The 21,835-nt window shown below is 35.1% G+C and overlaps 1 protein-coding gene across 48 annotated transcripts in view; it reads right to left on the bottom strand.

Moving 5' to 3' along the window:
* The window catches only part of PTPRD (protein tyrosine phosphatase, receptor type D), a 436,352-nt gene extending 421,851 nt beyond the window's left edge, over positions 1 to 14,501 (bottom strand). For all 48 annotated transcript variants that reach the window (XM_027670585.1, XM_027670632.1, XM_027670638.1 and 45 more), the window contains exon 1: positions 14,458 to 14,501. The gene's annotated coding sequence lies outside the window, so the exon portion shown is untranslated. The remainder of the gene's footprint in view (positions 1 to 14,457) is intronic.
* Between the last annotated feature and the right edge of the window lie 7,334 nt (positions 14,502 to 21,835).

Here is a 21,835-nt window from a genome sequence, read left to right as displayed (position 1 = left end):
CACCTTTCTTGTAGGCCCCTTGTAGGTACTGGAAGACCTAGAAGGTCTCTCCAGAGCCTTTTGTTTTCCAGGCTGAACAGCCTCAACTCTCTCAGCCTTTTTTCATAGGAGAGGTGTCCCAGCTCTGTGATCATATTAGTGTCTCTCTTCTGGACTTTTCCCAACAGGTAACATCTTTCCTGTGTTGTAGGCTTCAGAGCTGTACTCCAGGTGCAGTACTCTAGGTGGAGTCTCCCAAGAGCATAGTAAAGAGGAGAATCACCTCCCTCAACTTGCTTTTCATGCTTCTTTTGATGCAGCTCAGGATGTATTTGGCTTTCTGGAATGTGAACACACACTGTTGGCTCATGTTGACCTAATCCACAAACACTCCACTATCCTTTTTCCCAGGGCTGGTCTTGATCCATTCTCTGCCCAGACCGTATTTGTGTTTGGGATTGTCCTGACCTAGGCACAGGACCTTTCACTTGGCCTCGTTGAACTTCATGTTTGCACAGACCCATCTCTCAAGCCTGTCGAGGTCCCTCTGGATGGCATCCTTACCCTCCAGCATGTCAACCTCACCACAGAGCTTGGTGCCATTAGCAAACTTGCTGAGGGTGTGCTCAATCCCACTGTCCATGTCAAGATGTTAAAAAGTGCTGGTCCCAATACTGACCCCTGAGGAACACCAATCATCACTGCTCTCCAACTGGACATCGAGCTGTTATCTGCAACTCTTCAAATGTGACCATCCAGCCAATTTTTTATCCACCAAGCAGTCAATCTGTTGAGTCCAGTTTAGAGACAAAGATGATGTGCAGTGTCAAATGCTAGGGACTAGTCCAGGTGGATGACTTCTGTTGCTCTTCTCTTGTCCACAATTGCTGTAACACCATCATAGAAGGCCACCAAATTTGTTAGGCATGATTTTCCTTTAGAGACACCATGTCGGTTCAATCACGTCCTTATTTACCATGTGCCTTAGCATAGTTTCCAGAAGGAGCTACTCCATGATCTTACCAATTCCTGAGGTGAGACTGACCAACCTGTAGTTCCATGGGTCTTCCTTATTTCCATTTTTAAAAGTGGGGATCATGTTTCATCTTTTCCAGTCAGTGGGAATTACACTGCAGTGCTGTGATTTCTCAAATATGATGGATAGTGGCTTAGCCACTTCCTCGACAAGTTGCCTCAGGACCTGTAGATGTATCTCCTCAGGTCCCATGGGCTTGTGAAACTTCGGGTTCCTTAAATGGTCTCCAATCCAGCCTTCTCCTACAGCGGACAGTTCTTCAATCCCCCAATCCCTGCTTTCACCTTCTGCAACTTGAGTGGTGTGGCTGGAATATTTGCTGGTGAAGACTGAGGTGAAAAAGTTGTTGAGTGCCTCAACCTTTGCCACTTTCAGGGTAATGAGTCCTCTCATACCATTCCTGATAGAACTCACATTCAACAGATTCAACAAGACCAAGTGAGGTCCTTCCTTTGGGTCACAACAACCCGCAGTAGTGCTAAAGGCTTGGGCCAGTGTGTCTGGAAATTTGCCTGGTGGAAAAGGGCATGTTGGTCAACTGTGGCTGAACATGAGCCAGCAGTGTGTCCAGGTGAGAAAGAAGGCCAAGGCTTGAATCAGAAATAGTGTGACCAGCAGGATTAGGGCAGTGATTGGCCCTCTGCACTTGGCACTGAACCTCAAGTACTGTGTCCAGTTTTGTCACTACAAGAAATGTATTGATGTGCTGGAGTGTGTCCAGAGAAGGGCAACAAAGCTGGTGAAGGACCTGGAGCACAAATCCTGTGAGGAGCACCTGAGGGAGCTGGGATTGCTTAGCCTGGAGAAAAGGAGCTTCAGGGGAAACCTTATTGCTCTCTACAGCTGCCTAAAGGGCATTGTAGAGAGGTGGGGGTTGGCATCTTCTCACAAGTAACAAGTGATAGAGGAAATGGCCTCGAGTTGTGTCAGGGGAGGTTTAGATTGGATATTAGGAGAAATTTCTTCACAAAAAGGGTTGTCAAGCATTGAAGTGGTTGTCCAGGGAATCAGTGGAGTCTTCATCCCTGAAGATGCATAAAAGACTTGTAGATGTGACACTAAGGGGCACTTTTTATGGGTAGTGTTGTGAGTGCTGGGTTAATGGTTGGACCAAATGATCATGGAGGTCTTTTCAAACCTAAACTTTTCTATGATTCTACGGTAGGCTTTAGAACATATGGGGCTGACTGAATACTAGCAATAAGCCCATACTTGCAATAAGTGCTGATTGTTTTCAGTTTGCTGCAGTTATACGATGCTAAATCTTTGTTGTTGTTTTTTTGTTTGCTTGTGATGTGTTTTTTTTTTTTCCTTCTCCCTTTTCTCTTTAAAAGGAACTTGGAAGAAAAATGCTGGAAGAAAATATTATTCATTAGAAAAAGTTGTTGGTTTAAACAAAACATTATGTTTTATTGGTTTTAATGCATTAGCTTTGTTTTAATTTGACATCAACTTATTTCTGCTGCAAATTTTTGAATTTGTCAATCCCAGAAAAATGAAAGAACACAATTCCATGTCTTAATAACATATGTACTACATAACTGGCTCTAAGAACATTACTGGCTCTAAGGAAAGAGTAAGTAATGGAATATAACTCCTTGATTTTTATGGAACCAAAAGAAAAGAAAAGCTGAAAGACTGCTAGAAAGAGAAATGACCTTTGATTTTAAGAACATAATTCTGTTTGTTTTAAAAGAATACAAATGCATCATTTTTCACTTTTGGGGTATTTACCTTGCCCTTTAAAGGCCAGCTAGTGAGTGAAGCTAAAGTTCATGCCTAAAATGAAATCTTGAGTATCCAATATGAACCACACTTTTCCCTCGACATTGATTTTGAACAGGAACAGATTATGAAGCAGCAACGACAACAACAAAAAATCATATGTAACTATGCGTGGTACAAAGAGCTCACAGTATGTACACACACATGTATTTAATAGGCAGTAGATGTAGACCCCAGACTTCTTACTACTTTCTGATCACCACAGAGATAATTAGAAGAGTTAGTATTGGAATGGTCTACAGATAAAAAACAATTTTGAAAAATTATCTAGTAGTTTCCGTCATCTAAGCGAATGTAGTGGACAATGTAGAACCTCATGTTTTTCTCCTTCTCCTCCTGCCATCCGTCTCAAGACAGATCTGTGACAACAAGCTAGTCTTTCAGGTAAGAGTAGTTTAAGAAATATGCCAATCCCAAGTTCTAAACAAAGAATATTAACTTCTTCGTATATACTCTACCAGATACAGATGTAGGTTAGTTAAAATATTGTTAGTAAAATACAAAAATGTTTTTGAGACAGATAATTTCTCTTCTGAGTTCAGACTCCAGTCATATCTTGGCTTTCTACTTTCAAATATAAGAGGTTCATACATTTCTCAATTTACTGTTTGAATAACAATAACTACTTTAAAAACATTCTTTGAAGCAAAATTCCTAACAGTTTGGGAAAAATATTCTTGGACATTTTTTAAATTTATTCTTCCAAGTGCACTGAATTCTTATATTTCATTAAGTATTTTGAAATAATAGCAGCAGTAATAAGATGTTATGTAATCCTAGAAATAAATAGTATGTTGATATACTCTGAGGTGGAAAATACCTGTCTGGAAACTGAGAGTAGTTAGTGCTGAATAATCAGAGAAACAATTCCTTTAGGAGATGAAATTGCTTTCTGCAGCTCAGTTATGTGACACAATGCTGATATGAATTACCAAATTTAATGAAAACTTGTGAAAATATTTTAATTCTGAAAAAGAATTATTTTTTAAAATTACATTATAATTTAAAAAATATATTGTTAGGCAGGAAGTATCATCCACATACATATGAATAAGAAAATCCTATGCAATTTTAAAATTCCATCTAGTTCTACAAACTATTAAACTGTTTGGACGCATGGGAAAAACTCAGAGTCCAAAAATTAGTTATACATCATTTAAGGCTATTACAGTTTCAGTGCTTATTTCATTTGGTGTCTGTAGCAAATGCCAATGATCATTTTAATGCAATGATGAGATATCATGTCTGTTGTGGTGTAGCATTTATTAAACACTTGCACAGGGAACCTTTTCCCCTATAAGAACTGAACTGCCCAGACTGTAGCAATCAAGACACCTGCATCCACTTCACTCATCCTAATGTGATCGTAGCAGCACCAGGGAGCATGGGAGCTGCACAGAAGCCAGCTCTCATCTAGAAGCAGTATGCCTCTGCTAGCAAGGCACAGTCTGTAAGCTAACAAGCCCTGGCACTTTTCAGAGCTCAATAGCTCAGGGGCAATGCTGCATGAACAGGGTATTCTGCTTCTAGAGCCAAGCAAATTCACCCATGTGTCTCTGCACTGTGCCCCATGGACTTCCTGGTAGATGTTTCTGCCAGTGCAGATATCTCTGACACTGTGACCCACTGGACACTGTAAACATGCCAACATCTTTTTTTGAGTTTCACTGTGAAATAATTGTCTGTTTATTTAAAGATGAGTGACTTAACCTCTACCAAGAAAGAGGTGTTTTCCATGATCATAACCACTGACATTCAAGGATTTTATTCATTCTCATCAACACCAGCATATATCTAACATTCAGCTATTATAACTAAGTTTAAAGGACTATTTCTACTGCCATCTTGTATCCTCTTTTCTAAAACAATGTGTGCGTGTGAGGTGGAATACCTGTGATGAAACTGAGAATGTATAATTCTCATACATTCAAAGTAATTCTTTGAATTAAAGATTAAGATATTGTTAATTAAAAATTAAGATATTGTTTTCTTAAACCCTTGTACTAAAGTCATGTTTACTGAGAATTTGGAAGATTTGAATAAACTATTATATGAAATTCTTATTGCTAAATGTTTTTAAAATAATACAAGATATGGGAAGAAAACCATGAAGTATTGAACGCATCTTTTATGGAAGATATTTTACAGAAAATCCACTTGACATCCATGTTGAACTAAAAAAAATAAAAAGCGAGCCTATTCCACTGAGTTTAGAACTTATGTATATAATTGTAAATTAGACACACATATTGCTCTCAGATGTATTTTAATAAGTCTTTTAATGATTGACTCAAACAATGCCGTACTCCTTTAACTTCAAGAAAGTCTTTCTGACATACTAACATTAGTAATTATAGAATATAATTCAGAGCACAGGAAGCATTCCATTTGACAGGAAGATATGCACAATTTATAATGTAACACTACTGTAGATGTACTCCTACAAATTCTGTGTGGATGATAACCCTATTAAGCCTGTACGGCCCTCCTATTGGTAATATTAGAGTTGTGATTTTTTTAGGAATTGAGGGTTTGCTTTTGTTCACAAACGACTGACTGCCTTTCTTCTAAACATAGCTAAGAATTGCTCCTTTGTTTTCCATGGGTATTCACTTTCCTGTAAGTAGAAAGCCTTTAGCTGAAATGTAAAATCATAATGAGAGCCAGAGATAAGACTTGACAGTGATAAAGTCTTCCTAATTTAAAGCCTAAAACAAAATAACTTGAGTCAAATATAATGAACTTAATGCCTAACCACTTTCCTACACAGGCCAATACATAACCTACATTTCAAAATGACTAGCAGAAACAAAGTGAAAAAGAAATTCTGTGTGCATCAGAAGAAAAATATTAGTCTTATTACCATTAAAGGAAGAAATACAGGGTTTTGGTGATAAGGATATGTGTGTGTTCTGAAATACAGTAAGTAATGAAAAGGTAGCAGAAAAAAGGAAAGAAATGGAAGGCGTAGATAATGACAGAAAAAAGCTGTTTGCAAATGTGTTAAATCTGGTTCACTTTTTCTTCTTGTGGTTCATAATTCCAGCCAGCATTCCCAACAATAATGCTAAACAGGATGTGGTCCTGAGTGGCTTCAGGAGAACAACTATGACATCATGAAATCACTGCTGCTTTGATTGTTTATTGTTGATTTACTACAAGGCTAATACCTTTGAGCCTCAAAGCCAAGCTGTGCAGCACAAGAGATGCAGAGGTTAGTGTCCCTCTGACCTCTCCTCACAAACAGTTAAACCAAAGAGCGTGAGATCAATACAGCATAGCGCCTCAAAATTGTAGTTAATTAATTCTGAAAGAATGCTAGATATGAGACAATCAACTGTCCTCCCTTTGTCCCTCTGGAGTCCAACAAACCCAATTCCTGGAGTTTCACACCAGCAGCCTGAATGTCCCTTATTCTGTCATTAAGTCACAGAGAGTTTTGTTGAAATCTGCCTTGAAACTGTGTTGGCTCCTCCCCTTCACTATTTGTGTGGCTGTTCCAGGATTTTACACTTCTGACAGTTAAAAAGGAAAATGCAAACACTAAAACAAACACCTACTAATTTTTGTTCTTTTGATCACTAGAACTCTGCTTCATTTTATATCAAGATTATATCTTGTAAATTAATTTTTCCTAAGTGGTGTTGAACCCCTAGATGCATTTATAAAAAGTGTATTTATTTAATGTATTTGTAATGTATTTATTAGCCTCTCAGCCCTTATTTTAATAAGTTTAACAAACCAGTACCTTTTAGACTATGCTGAAGAGAGAGAAGGTCTCCACTTTCTTAATTGTGTTAAAGACTCTTCCACACTTGTATCCTCTTACATTTTTTTTAGTCCACATATCTGTTTCATAATGGGCAAAAAGTATTGACACAAAATTGCAGCTTGAAGGAAATTCTGACTTGTCTGATAACTAATCATTATCCAAATAAAGGGACATGTTTGAGCTATCTTGCAGTAAGATACTTGAAAACATGTTAGGGATGGAGTACAGGGGTAGAGATTCATGAGATGAAATAGGACATTGGATTACCAAATAGTGGATCCTAGTAGTGAATTTTTTTCAGTAAAAATCAACTGGCCCCCCATAGGAGCACTTCACACAATTTTTTGCTCATTCAAAGTCATGTAGCACTCCGACTGGAGTCTCTTCAAGACATGTTTTACTTCCTTGCTTCTTCTGAAAACATTTAACCTGATCCATATTAGCAACTTATCGACCTTTTCGTGTTTACAGCACTTCAGAATACACTCTATGAATGATCCTACATAACTGTAGCAGTAAATCTGCATTATATGAGAAACTGTTGTTTAAACATGTTTCAAAATGGCTTTTTGTAGTCTCTTTGCTAACGCATGCTTCTTCTTCCCAAGACCCCCCACGGCAACTGTTATCTCTGTCTCAGGAATGTCCTGAGAAGATATCAAGAAGTCTTCTCATTGGACTTTGTTAAGCCCTTCCTATTGGTTGTTAACCCCTTCCTGTGATTGGGTGTTTCCTGTAAGCCCCTTGAGACCTGTAATTGGTTAATCTGTGAATCCTGTAGGACCTATAAATGTAACACCCCCAACAATAAACTCTCTCTTGCCTCCTCTCCAAGTCCCGTGTGCTGTCTCTGTGGCTGCCATGGGACCTTGTGGTGGGAGGAGGGGGGAGCAGCTCTCCCCTCCAGCGTCCAGGACCTGAAGAAACCCTGGTGCTGGAGTTCCCCACTCCCTATCCACCTTAAACTGCCGGAAATGGCACCCCATAATGGGAGGAGAGCCAGAAATGGTACCCCAGATGGGAGAGCCAGATATAACTTCCTGCCCTCTTCTTCAATTAATTAGATGCCATGTCTTATTGTCCAGAACAAATATAAAACCTTGAAAAGGGCGAGTAAGTCTTCTCTTGTTGCTTGGTTTCCTACTGTAGGGCTGAGAGCTCTGTTCTCCTACATCAAACAGGCACTGCTTAACAGTTATGAAGAAATATTTAGTGAACATTTTATTTCACACAAAACTGGAACAAAGTGGTTACAGGAATAAAAAAGAATGGAACTCTGCATGAATAAATAGTAAAATCAGTATTAAAGATATTATTAAGCAGTCTAATAATTATCAGTTTGATAGCTAAGAAGAAGTCAGACGAACTAATGTATGTGATTACAGCAGGATAAGAAAAATTATCCAATAGCAGCATCCAACTAAGGAAAACAATAAGCTAAAACTTTAAGCATGTTATTAAGATATGCAGTGTCCACAGCAAGAGAATAGGACTTACAACGTTAATTGATGATGTCTAGACCATAATTTTCTTTTCAGTCCTCACAAGTTTAATGCATCCAAAAAAGAAAATAGCATATTAATAGCGGGTTTAATAAAACTGGTATGGAACCAGTCCCAAACATGTTTAGATTCACAGCTTCAGCTAATTTTACCTCTTGTAAACAAAAAGGTAACATGGCAGTTTCATTCACAACCACTGGAAACTGTGGATTCTGTTTTGTGATTAAATAGTTGGTGCTGATACAGTCCTTAAATGGAGTAAAAGTTCAGTTGGTACCCATCTAAGGTATCCCCAGGTCTATTTTCATGCTTTTATCCAGTTAATAAATGGTAGAACTCATATCTACGTATTCACTGTGGTAAAAGTTACACATTCCTACTGGAAGGAAAAATAGAGAAATTCTCATCCCACCGTGACTTCAATTCTACTTCTATACAAGTGGGAAGGATTCACACTGAATTTAAATGTGCATAAGGAGTGCAACTGCTCCCTTGGCTGTATGGTCACATGTTCAGAACTCAGTAATGAGAGCTAAAATGGCTGAAGAAACAAGTTCTTGGTGCCTTTATGCAAACTTAGAGACGAAGAGGTGTTAATTATGTAAATGATTGTGCACAAGAGGCAGTATATTATAATGATCTTATCAATAGCATAGGACAGTGCACAACTTGCCATTTGCTTTAGTTCTTGTGTACTTCTTTGTATTTCAATTGACTTAGTGGTCTTTTTGAACCAATTTTTAACATGATAAATCACAAGTCATGCCTTTTTAATGCATCCGTATGAAGTACTTTCCTTCTGAATTTCCAATTGATAAAACAATGTCCTGTGAATTTGAAGGAAAGAGACAGATAACATCCCTTCTGTAGGATGGTGGTACTGTTTAGAGGGATGTTTTCAATATTGGATTTCCATTAACTGTCCAGGTGAAGACAGAGGGCATAAAGTATTGTACATTTTAAGGTTTATAAAATTTTACTCTATTCTTTTAAAACAATAATGGTAATTAGATTATCCTTACATTAGTCGTTGAAGAAGTATTTTTATAATTTCATTCTAGGATAGTCAAGTTAGTTCAAATTACAGATAATGTAAGAATTCTTCCAAAAGGCTCATAATTCCAACTTATTTTATACAGAAACATTTGCACTGCTTTTAAGTGTAGAGGTAATTCATTTAGAAACTCCTGCAGACCTTTTTATGTGGACTGTAAAGATATCCTTTGTCGGCTGTCTCAACCTTTTTTTTTTATTTAGTAACTCCAAAAATAAGTTATTCACTCTGATCCAGTAGAATTAGAACAAGAAATTGTCTGAGTAGGACAAACTTCTTACTCATCAGCCCACAAATTATTCTGGTCATCTTCAAATATGTCATCTTTATAAGCAAAAACATCCCTCACAGAGCTCTTGCTACTCCATGAACACATTATATAAAATTAGAGAAACTATTTGAAGAATTTTTCCTCTTTGGTAACTGCTAGATAACCCAGTGCTGTAATCTTGGGAGCCTAATAATTTCTCTAATAGATATTAAAAATTACATCTATGAACTTATTTAATTAAATTCTTGATGTGAAAATAGTAAGTAAATAATATCAAATGATAAGACTGATTTTACTTTCTGAAATATCTTCTGACAATTTTATGTCCCAGTAAGTTATCTTACAACAAACCCTAACCTTTTCAAAACAATAATTTTTTTCAAGCCAAAAAGGGCATATGACTCACTGGGATGAAGAAGTCATTCCCATTTCCTTAATTGCTGTCCAGACGTGTAATATGCTTTTAGCTGCAAATCTCCTAAATAGAGTTCCTGGGTATATCTTTTCCAATAATAGTTTCATTTAATGGTTTTCTATTAAATTATAAAGTAAAAAAGATTTAATCTACAGGAGATAAGATCAGCTTTACTTTGTTGCTTATTCTATTAATATTTGTTAAAGACATAGTACAATCCTGAATAATACAGTTGTCTTGTGAACACTGTTAATACAACATGGCAATAAATAATGATTTAAGTTATAAGAAGTTGTGATGGTGATTTCAATTTGAGTTTTCAGTGGTTTAGTTCATGTAGGTGACAACATTTTATTACACGTGGCAGTTTCGTGTGATGCTATTATCAGTCAATTTATGGCTAAATAATCATCTTCCTGTTTCATTTCAGATTTAGTCCCAGATTTAGTTAGTGGTGGTAAAAGGAAGCTTGCACTAAAAGTCCATAGGGCTCAGAAATCTGGCTATTTCTACAGAATCTTAACTCAAGAAATCATCAGAGAAGATTAGTGTTGATCAGTAGCTACTGAATATTTTTCATAATTTATAATGTCTTCTCAAGATAGATAACTAAAAAGGATAGAAGAATCATATTTTTATGATTACATTTACTTTGACACCCTGGTAGCATATGTTTTATTTAACACTGAGTCTAAATGTAGATTTCAACCAGATAGAGAATTCTTCCTCTCGTACCTTTGCATAATAAATTTTGCTCGGATTCAGGAAAGAAAAAGGCATCCTATAAACCTGCCAGTTTTTATAAGATCCATGACTCAATGTTTTAAGTGACCTCATTGCTACAACAGAAGTCTGAACAGTTTCATGCATAGCAGGGAAGTAGAAATACACTACTTAGGAAATCAAAAGTCCCTGAGACTTCACCAATCCTTTGTGAAGAAATTTAAGACATGCTTTAGAAAGACTAACCATTTTTTGTCATGAAGGATCCCAAGACAAATGACATCATAGGGATTATTCAAGTTTTTTTTTAAATACATAATTAAATAATGAGATTTCATCATACAAATATAGTTGATTATAGATTAACTTTATTTTAGATACTTTTAGTAAGTCTTCTGATTTAGAAATACCAGTACCTTTGTAGGATATTTCGCTTGCTGTACCCTCTACAGAGTTTAGATTTTGAGTATTCCCTCCCATTCAAATTTTTGTTATAATGTTGTTGTATAATAAAAGATTGCTGCACTTTACACATCTCAGTGTCCTTTGATCTCTATAGTCAGATTCTTCCTACATAATATGCACTTTACTATAATTAAATAAATTGCCTACTCTCAAGATCAGCTACAAAGAAGAAATAACTACTTCTGGAATTAACAGAGGGCCCTGCAGAAAAAAAATAGCAAGTTGGCCCACAGTTGTCATGACACTGAGTTTCTGTTTACTGCACTAATATAAGCATTGCTCAAAATTTGTTCAATAATGTTATTTAATTGGACTTAAAAATAAAATGTAAAAAAATATTTGTAAATATGTTTCCCTTTAATACTAAGCTACAGACCATCTTTCACTGTGAATCTTGAACTTGTAAAAACATCTTGTCCTACATTGCCCTGCAGACTATTTAATAATCAGACTTCTGTTACAGGCTATAAATGTTTCTAAGCAACCACAACCCACTTTAAATATGCTAGTCAATTAGCTCTAGACACCATCTTTCAGTGTTTGTCTCCATTATTTCTTTCTGACTTGAAACATAAAAGATAGAGAGACAGAGGGAATATTTTAAAATAATGCCTTGTACTGATCAAGGGTGATGCTGCTAAATAGCACCTCTGCAGATAAAGACAGTCCTTGGACAGCCCCTGTCCAAGAGCAGGGTAGTGTGTGTGCTCATCAACCCCTTATCAACATATAGGCCAGAAGGAACAGAAACTTATCTGGGTAGTGCCAATAGGGAAAATAAAAAATAAAAGGGAAGATGGTGTTGGTGACTGTGGGAAGCATAGTTTCTCCCATATTGTCCAATGTTTTCATATTGTGATTTTTAATATTTGTTTCTTTCCACATTAAAAATAATGAAACAAAAAATCCTAAACAAATGAAAAAGAGTCTCCTAGTAAAATAAACCCAGTTCTTAAATACTTTTATTAGACAATACTTTAAAGAATAATTTTTCTTTTCAAAAGTTAAATATCAGTGGAATTTTTAACAGAGAGGGCTGTCTTAGTTAAGTGGTTTATTCCTGTTAATCTATTATTTTCTTTTTTTCTCTCTCATATTCATAAGTTCCTTTTTTTCCTAGTTACAACAACCCCTCTTGGTATGGTCCATTTTCTTTCTTATCTGTAATGTTTTTCCCACTGTACTATTGTCTGAAAACATCTTAGTGAGGAATATCTAAGAAGAAAATGCTGACATTTCATTAAGTGTCATATGGCTTAGCATAACCTCCTTCATTGAAGGCTGCACAAAACTATACTTGCTGTGATTATGCAACATGATTTACCTAAACAAAGATGAATATTGTTGGAACTTCATATCTAGCAGCAAGGTTTATAGACTTCTGGTATTGCCACTGTCATTTAACAAAAGATTGGGAATGAAACAAATGATAAAATTACATAAAAACAGGGAGGCAAGAAAGAGGCTAAGGAATGTATCTGGTAGCTTATTTAAGTAACTAGTTATATTTTTATGTGTTGCTTTGCAATTGATAGCATATTCTATAAGCTGTACCATAAAAGCAAGAAAGGCCAAAGATCTTTATAATACAATAGCTCCCCTGAGGTATCAAGTGGTTAATAATAGAATTTTGGGAAGTGTAAGAACAGCAAAAATATATAGTGCTACTAACCCTGGGCATGCATCCACACGCCTGCTCCTTAGGGAGTTTCTGAGGCCAGAGGGAGTATCAAGGTATTTACAACTTAATGGGTTTTTTCTTCCACTTTTTTTTTTTTTTGGTTTTCCCTTGAGTCTATGGTAAATATGAATCCCAAATAATTTTTTGGAAGACCTTTTACATCTTTCCAATAAGCTGTATTTACTCTGGACTTTGTATTTGTTGTTTTCACTTTTCAGACTTTTTGTACTGGAATAAAGAATGAATGATAAGCTTCTTCTTTTGCATTCTACACATCAGACATGATTTTATAAACCTCTGCGTGATCTTTCCTTGTTTTCTCTCTGTTCCCAATTGAAGAATGCTAGATATATAGCTATTATATATATATTGTATATGTATATACACATATGTATTTATATACACACTCACACACATACATGTATATGCTCTCTATATATACTACATATAGTGTGTATATATGTACTGTATATATAGTATGTGTAGTCATACATTAACTGACTTATTACTTTTGATCATTCTTTTTGTCCTGCTCCTCATCTTGCCCAACTTATTTGCTGTATATACTTTTGCTTTATTTATTTTATTTGCTTTATATATTTTGCTTTATTTACCTTTGAGATAAACTATCTAACTCTGGATGAAAATGAACCAATTTCAGAATATGAGAGCTTGTGATGTTGGAACTGTTTTTCTCAGGGAGTATAACTTCACATTTCCTGCATGCTGAATTTCACCCAAAAGTTTATAATCCATTCACAGGATTAACTTAGGACTCATCTATCTTTTTCCACAAATAATTCCATAATTTTACTTCTCTAAATAGCTTAATAACCCAAGGAGAATATGCGATATTATTTTCACCATGTTTTTCAGCTCTGCTATCAATGTTTTAAACTTAATAGCTTAATGTATGAAACTTGAAGGTTCCTCTTGAACGCAGAAATAATTTAGCTTTCACAATATGACCAACACCCTCAAATTTCTTATACATTATAATACATATATAATATGTAAAATGTATTCTAAATTACCAAACTGCCTGTACATATATAAAATAATCACAAATTTGCTCTACTAATCTTAATGCTTTACTAACCTTAAATTCTTTCTCACTATGGACTTATCTACTTCAATTAATACCCTGCCTTACTCATTAAAAATAGATTGGTCAGGTCACATGTGCCTAACCATCGTATTAACTTATACAAAGTACACAGAAAGAGTACTAAAAGTTTGACACACCTTTTTCATACAGCTATACCTAGCAGTATACTTTCTTACAAGAATCAGTGTATTGCTTTCCAGTCTTACTCTGACTTTATAGGTACTATTCATTGTGCAAAGACCAGTGTGAGATGTCACACAAAACAGAAGTCTGGAAGTGCTCAGTATCCTTTCTTGTTACTGTTGCTAATCATTAAACACATTGAGTAAATTTCTATTTAATTTGTAGCACGACTTAGGAATCATGCAGTAGCAGTCAGACTTTATTTTTGTCTAAAATTGCAAAATCTGAACTATGATCTCACTTCTTCACCTTAGGATATATCCATGTATTTATTATACAATCTACTGATTCAAGCATTATACTCTGTTTCCAAACCGGAAGAAATTTGAATTTCAAAACAAATACATTTTACAAGATGCAATAATTATGGTTAAGTAGAAAGAAGTTTGTGGCTTATAACACAAAATCTAAGCCATAAGAATTCACAGGCTTTTTAGAAAAAGAAAATTAACACTTAGAAAATGAGTATATGTGAAATCTTACTTTGAATCTTTGTAGATTTTACTGCTGTCCTCTGAATTTCTCACCTAAGGAAAAAAGAAAGAGGCAAAATAAAACTTTGTGAAATGAATTATAAATTATTTAGTTAAAGAATTTATGTTACAAATTGTCACAAGCAAGATTTATTTTTACTTTTCAATTCTGAATACAAGTGAAGAGAACATCCTGTGTATTGAGTACTTATTATTTAACGGTAAAAAAGTTCTATACAATTTAAAATACACATGCTTTGTAAGGCTTCAGTCTATGTAACAGTAAATCCATATAACACAAAAGGCAAAAGAATTTTCCTTCAAATTATAAAAATGTAAAAACTCAATCTTCTTCAGTGCATTGAAATGGATATTAATTTTCATTGTGGGAAAAGAAATATTTTTAATAGATTTGATGCTTAGAACATATTATGCACTATATTTGGTTTTTTGCATGCAAACAATAAATATTTTCAAACTGAGAAAATGCAAACATAAGAACCCAATTCAATACTCAGCTAATGTGGTGAAAAAAGTTACAGAGACTCCCTCTATGAGTTCTAAAGGCAGCTCCAAAGAGGAATTTGCTTTTAAAAGGTGCTGCACTTTTCTATTAAGCAGAAATATTTTCTTCCAGGGGATCTAACAATGACAAAGGATTTATCAGGTTCAAGACATAGAGACAAAATATCTTTGGTTTAAATTTATGTTCTGAACCGCAGTTGAAGATTTTAAAATTAGCATTCTTTTTTTATTTAATTGAAAGGAAATCACAGAGCTATTCTCCATAGTTTCTCATAGAGAAATAGAAAAAGTACTTTTGTGTGGGTGTTGTGGTTTAGGAATATACTCCCCAATTCAGTGCCTCCACCAAGACTCTCCCAAACCAGATACTTTCTTGCTCCCTGCCCCACCCTCTGTCTTCCCACTGTGGCAGGATGGAATTGAGAATTGGAGACAAAAAAGGTGAAGATCACAGATTGAGATAAGAACAATTTACTAGAAACAATAATGAGATGAGAAAACAAACAGTAGAAGCAACAGTATTAATAACAAAAGTATACAAAAGAAACAGTGATTCACGTGCAAAAATGCTCACTCCAGACCCGCAGACAATGCCACCATATTTTTTGACTGTAAGTCACACCCTTCTTCTTGGAGGCCAGAGAGTCCCTTCCCCTCACCCTCAGCAACGATCTGAGGTGGTATAGAATAACCTCCAGGTCCTGGCCAAAACTAGGACAGTGGATTTGCAAGTAGCACAGGCAGATTCTTATATTACTTGGAAATCTCTCCTAAATTATATTTTCCACAGCAGAAAGTTCACTCATCCTCAATTTTCTACCAAAACTTTTAGTGTTGTCTTAGTCGAAACAACCTGGGTAGAGAGGAGAGCTGCTACTTTGATAGCACTGTTGCCAAACACAGTTCTGGAGCAATCAAATACCTTGAATGAACAACTCTACTTCATGCATTTTTCAAAAAAACAGGTAGACAGTTACAGTTTTCCTTAGCAAACATCAACACATTTCAAATTCTAACAAAGTCACGTTAGAGGAACCTGGTCAGTGTATGTTAAAGCGCGTGCAAAGAAGTGAAACTGGCGTGCTTTTGTTACTGCAGAAGGCCTCTAATACCTGTGTGTTTATGTCCAACACAGGTCAATCAAGTCTTCCTGCCTTCCCTATTTCCACTTTCCCGTCTTACAGAAGTGGAGGATGGGCTGGCTTAGGTATACCTCATCCTACAGGACCTTGGGCTGGAACCTTACCCATAGCTGGGAAACAGAGGGTAGATCTTATGTGCACCATGCTGACTTCTCCCATATTCTCCCTACACTGCTGGCCAAAGAAGAAGAATGAACAGAAGAGATATGGCTAAAGCCAATTTTCATTCAGTTTATGGGACTGCGGCAGCAGACACAAAAATGAAAGGAAAGTAATCCAAATCCAAGCATCTGTTCTCTGTGCAGCAGATGCCTCAGGGCCCAAGAAGAGACACTACAACAATCAACACATTTTTTTGTTCTTTTTTTTTTTTTTTGTACTGTTATTTTTGATGGAGGTTTCTGTGCCATGCCAAGCTCAACAGAACAGCTCTGTTGCTTGTTCATTTTAATCTGGCCTTGAATCTTGCTCTGGTTCATAGATCCAGAAGATAGCCTGCTTTTATGTCTCCACAGTAGTTTTACTGTATTTTTGGAGATATCTAAGGGAACAATATTCTAAACTGGTTCTAACAATTTATCATGATATATTTTGTCAGCTTTCTTATACTTATACTTCCTATACTGGTTTTTTTGATAAAAATGCATTAGGAGGTGATGAAATCCTTAAAGACAGAAAACATAAAAGTTGTTTTTCACAGAAATACATTGGTGCTTGCCAGAGAAAACAACTTTTGGTAATGGTGAAACTGTGAATTCATGTGAAAAAGAAGAGTCAAAAAGTTAACACCATACCTGTGTAATTTTTTTTTTTTATACTATCTGTTCAGGAAGTATGTCAACATGACTCTAGATTTCATTACAGTTCCCACCCTCTTGCCACCTGCTTCCAGTTGCTTTAGCAAAGGGTGCAATAAACAGTAGTTGCCACTTATAAAGACAAAAAATTAGATTAAAAAGTGGGTTTTACTCTAGCTTCTCCTTTCACCTGTAATTTCAACAAAAGACACAAAAAAGTCAACTTCCCAAATACCTCCTTCCTCCTAAACTAAAGGGAAGTTTTTGAAAATACTTAGATGAATGAGTAATTTTTCACATGTGAATAGTCAAAGTGGAGTTCTGCTGACAGGGTAAGAGACATAAATTATACATGATTTAGCTCCTTCAGTAAGCATTGAATGCAAGTGACCAACTGAGTGTTAAATATATGGAGCAAAGGAATGTCACTATGCTCTAAGGCAATTTAGGACATATATTTCCAAAAACATAACAATAAATAATACAAGTGTATTTAAAAAATAGTTCAGAGGAAAGGCATATTTTTAGAATGTAAATTACATATTCTGTGATTCCATAAATAAAGTATCCAATGGGCAACTTTTATTGTACTTGGGAGCTAAAATGTAATTAAGAAAAATGAAGAATTGTCTCTCTGCTACTGGAGAATTTTCTGTTCTGTTTGTCAGAATAGTTTAGAAACATTGGTTGAATTTTTCTTGAGGACATCCACTGCTGAAGAGACACGGTTAAAATTTGCCTTTTGGATGTTAACTTTTTATGAAGTTCTCCCAGTAAAATGACATCATGGGTTCTGTTTATCATTCATCAGTCTTTGCTGTCTCTTGATCTCAAATTTGAATAATTTTTTCCCTCTCTCTACTCAGGGGAACTACCACTTAAAAATTATTAGTTTGCTTTGGAGCAGGTTGGTGTTTCCATTACTTTCCTTTTCCCTTAAGCTTGTTAAAATACCCTTTTCCTTTTTTTTTTAATTTTTTTTTTTTTTAGCCAGACACTGTCACTGTCTTCAGCATCCAGTTACCCGGTCCTCTTCAGCAGACCTCCTTACCCACTTTTTTTCCTCTGGCTTTCAGTGACAATCTTCCACATAAAAGCTGATACTCTAAAATTTTCTGTCAATCTTTGTTATTTTTATTTTATTTATTACTGAAAAAGCCTAAATATGCAGTTTCTCTTCAAGGAATAACTTACTCAGAAGCACTGTAGCAAAGTCTGCTCTCTAGTACTTGTATTAACTGTATCAGTTACAATTCTGCTAATTTAAACACTATTGTATCTTTTGCACCTTTTACATGTTGGTCCATTTACCATCAGTAAAATGTTTCCTCTGAGTGAAAAGTAAGGACTGTAGGATCATAGTTTTAATTTTCATAGTATGTATTAATTAGGGAATCAAGTAGCTGACTTTTTTAAATATTTCTGCAGAACAAACAAAATTTACCATTACAGTGAGAGCTAGTACAAGATAAATGCACCACACATTTAGAACACAGTCTTTCTCAACAGTGATATTATGAAACATTTATGAACACTGAAGTCTATACACATCAGCAAGCCTGATAAAATTGAAAAGAGCTCCTTACTTATGCAAAAATAAGCAGATGCTTAAGTGTTAGCAGAAACAAGTTTTAATTTCTCTCCATGGGTATTGGACAGATCCTCTGCACAGGAGTGAACTTCAGTCAATAAAATGATTAACAACAGTAACACGCACTGCAGTAAAGTGTATCCACTCCAGAAAAATTAATTCAAGTAACGTTAGTTGTGGTCTTTTTGGTAACGTGAAACCTTAAATCTCTTGAGATATATTGCATTATAGAACAATGTTTGCAAGTATTTTACGTCAACCAGTAGTTTTTCTATCTTGTGTAGGACATGTCAAGACTTTTCCACTTAGTGAAAATTTACTATTTTGATTCATTTCCTCTCCAAAAATGTATTGCCCAGGTTTTCCATTTAAAAATATATTTCCGGTCATGTGTAAGCTTTATATTTTTGCATTTCCTATTGTGTTATTTTTTCTGAGTAATTTCCAGTGTTTTGATCTCCCCCAAATCCAGCTATAATAAATGAGAAATCTCAGAACTACTTTTGAATACCCTCTTCAAATCTGCAAAATTATTTGTAACTGACAATACATACATAAGTAAATCTCTGTATCCTGATTTAATAGTCTATCTTGACATCATCATATTCATGATGCCAGAATTTCAATATTCATCTTTCCTTTGCAAAATCATTAACAGATTTTTAAAATATTAATACGATATTCAGCATTTTTCTGTTATCATAGAGAAATCATAGGAGTGGTTCCAAAATTTACTGAATGCAATGGATAATTTTTCCTGGGCCTCAAGATGGGGTTTGAATCAGGCCCTTAATTAGCATCAGAAATTAATCTTAAAAGAATTTTTTATTTTACACCCATACCAGAAACTTCTGTCTGAATAGTAGTTCTCAAATCGTCCCATTATAAAAGCCTAAACCCATTGTACCTGTTTTCCTCAAAGTAAATAAATTGTTCATTAATCCAATAAAATTTTTTCTTTTTTCTTCAAAGATAAGTTAATGAGAATAAATTTTTAATGTGGTGTCTTACTGATTTCTGTAGGTGATACTTGAACTTCTCTGCCATTTTGCAGCACTTTGTACCTTTGTCTAACTCTTTTGATAAACTCTCATTTAACCGTGTCTTAACCTGTCTTTATAGCCAGAGAAGGGTTTACACATTATCATTTGCTCATTTCTCTTTAAAAAGTTGATATGCAAATTTGCAGCTTTGGTATTCTGAAGGTAAATTCAATGTGAAGGGCTTACAAAAAGAACAGAGGTAGTAGTAGGTTCCATGGTAATAAGATATATTAAAATCTAACTTCAATTTCTTCCTGAAGAATTCCTGATGTCAGGTTTCACGATATATTGACTCGTTCTCCCTATTATCTGAAGATTGTGAAACCTGAGAATATATTAGTATGTGTGCACGTTTTTTTGTGCTGTTATGCAAAGATATGCTTGCAGAAAAATGTGACTTCATGTGAGAACATGACTTTAGGACATAATCAGGTATATTAACACCATATGCGTATAGAGAGCTGCCATACCAGAAATCACGTTCTTGTCTGATACACTAACAGAATTTTCATACCTCAAAAAGAATAGAATACAAAATGGACACGAGTAACTGAAGGATGATAGTATTGCTAATTGATAATTTATTTCACTACATTTTGTCGTATATTTTCTCGTTCAAACAAATGTGCTATTTTTAATTAAGAGACATTTTTAGGGTTTAAGTTGTTTAGGGTTTTTGTTGTTGTTTTAATATGCTCTAGCTTATTGTTGCTATGAGGCTATTTTATGATAAGGAGGACCTTGTTTTTAATAAGCTGCAATTGAGTTTAGTTAAGTGGAAATACACTGTGGGAAGTGGAAAAATTTTGAAACATGCCCATGATAACAATAAGCAATGTCCTCTGTGTCTAGTTGCTGATGCAGAAAGGATATGTAGAAAAGACTGCATATGCACCTTTACAATGTGTATATTATATAAAAGACAACAATTTGTAGGTAAGATTTGGAACAGATCAGTGCTTCATCATGAGATAAGATGAATAATATTGCTTCGTGCATGGGCAGGTCCTAAGGCACAGAGTTAAAGACTGGTCTGCAAAACACCTTGAAAAGTTACTGTGTTTGTGAGTCAGATTACTTATATTCCTACAAACACAAGCTTCCTCTGAGCATGAAAAAGTTTTTTTTTTTTTTGCTTAAAAAACCCCATATGGACACTAGCAAGGTTGTGTAAGCAAAACTCAGCACTAAAAATTGAAAAGAGAACAAAGTTCATATCCAAGGCAGGGGAGGGGGGGAAGGAAGGGAGGAAAAGACAGAGAGAAATGGTTTGTTATTGCAATGGAATAAGGAAACAGGTAGTAACAACCAGAAAACCAGAAGACACAAACAGAACTAGCAAGCTCTGTGATCATTCACATTGCTTTGCTTTTCTACTTTCTTTTTCTCATTTGAATTCTATGCTATACAGAAAGATGTTTTTACACAATGTTGGTTATCCTCCTTAAGAATGAAATGTGGGATCATATTTCTTTAAATATTCAAATATGGAGTCCAGAAGGCTCTTTAAACAGAAAAAGTGAAATTGAATAATCCCCATATATTGAGGTATTTGTAGAAAATGAAATTTATACAATATGCTAACACACAGAGGAGCCACTGCTAGATAATAATCCACCACGAGATGTGCCACACTACAGAAATATTGCTCAAATCGAATGACAAATAAAGGGGATATTTTTCATAATAGACTGTGTATGATTTTAGCTGATACTTCTGTACCAATGGATAAGTAAGTGGGATACATATGAATGAGAATAAAATAGCAGTGGAGACTTTCTACTCCCTTCAGGGACAAAGTATTTTCTCTTCAAAGATTCCAGTCAAAGAATATGTAGGCCTTTATTTTCAAAACTATATAAAATCTTGCTGAGGCAGGCTGCAAGAAGTTTGATGGATGAACACAATGATTTTTGTACATGTATAGTACTAATAAAAGTTTCTGAAATAGCAACTGTATACAAGCATGTAAAAAGAAGTAGAAGAATAACATTAAATTACAGTTCTACCATCTTAATTTTCATAACTCTCAGCCGCGACATACTGCATAGATATAGAGCACTACTATGCAATATTGATTTCTGCCATTTATCTGAAACTAGGAATAAGTGAAACACTGAATATCATTAAAGTTAATAAGGGAATTATCTTAGTTGTTCTCAAGAGGTAATTTTAAACAGAAAAAAACTCAAAACTGAGTTTATATTCAGAGTTGCTAGGGAATTAAATGAGACTGTTGCCAAGGTGAAATAATACCTGAAAATTCCTGACATACATCATCCAAAGGTTT

Source organism: Neopelma chrysocephalum, unplaced genomic scaffold (genome assembly GCF_003984885.1).
Source record: "Neopelma chrysocephalum unplaced genomic scaffold, ASM398488v2 Primary Assembly neopelma1_96921, whole genome shotgun sequence".
NCBI lineage: Eukaryota > Metazoa > Chordata > Aves > Passeriformes > Pipridae > Neopelma > Neopelma chrysocephalum.
The sequence above is the reverse complement of the archived record's forward strand: the minus strand, read 5'-3'. Positions and strand labels throughout refer to the sequence as shown.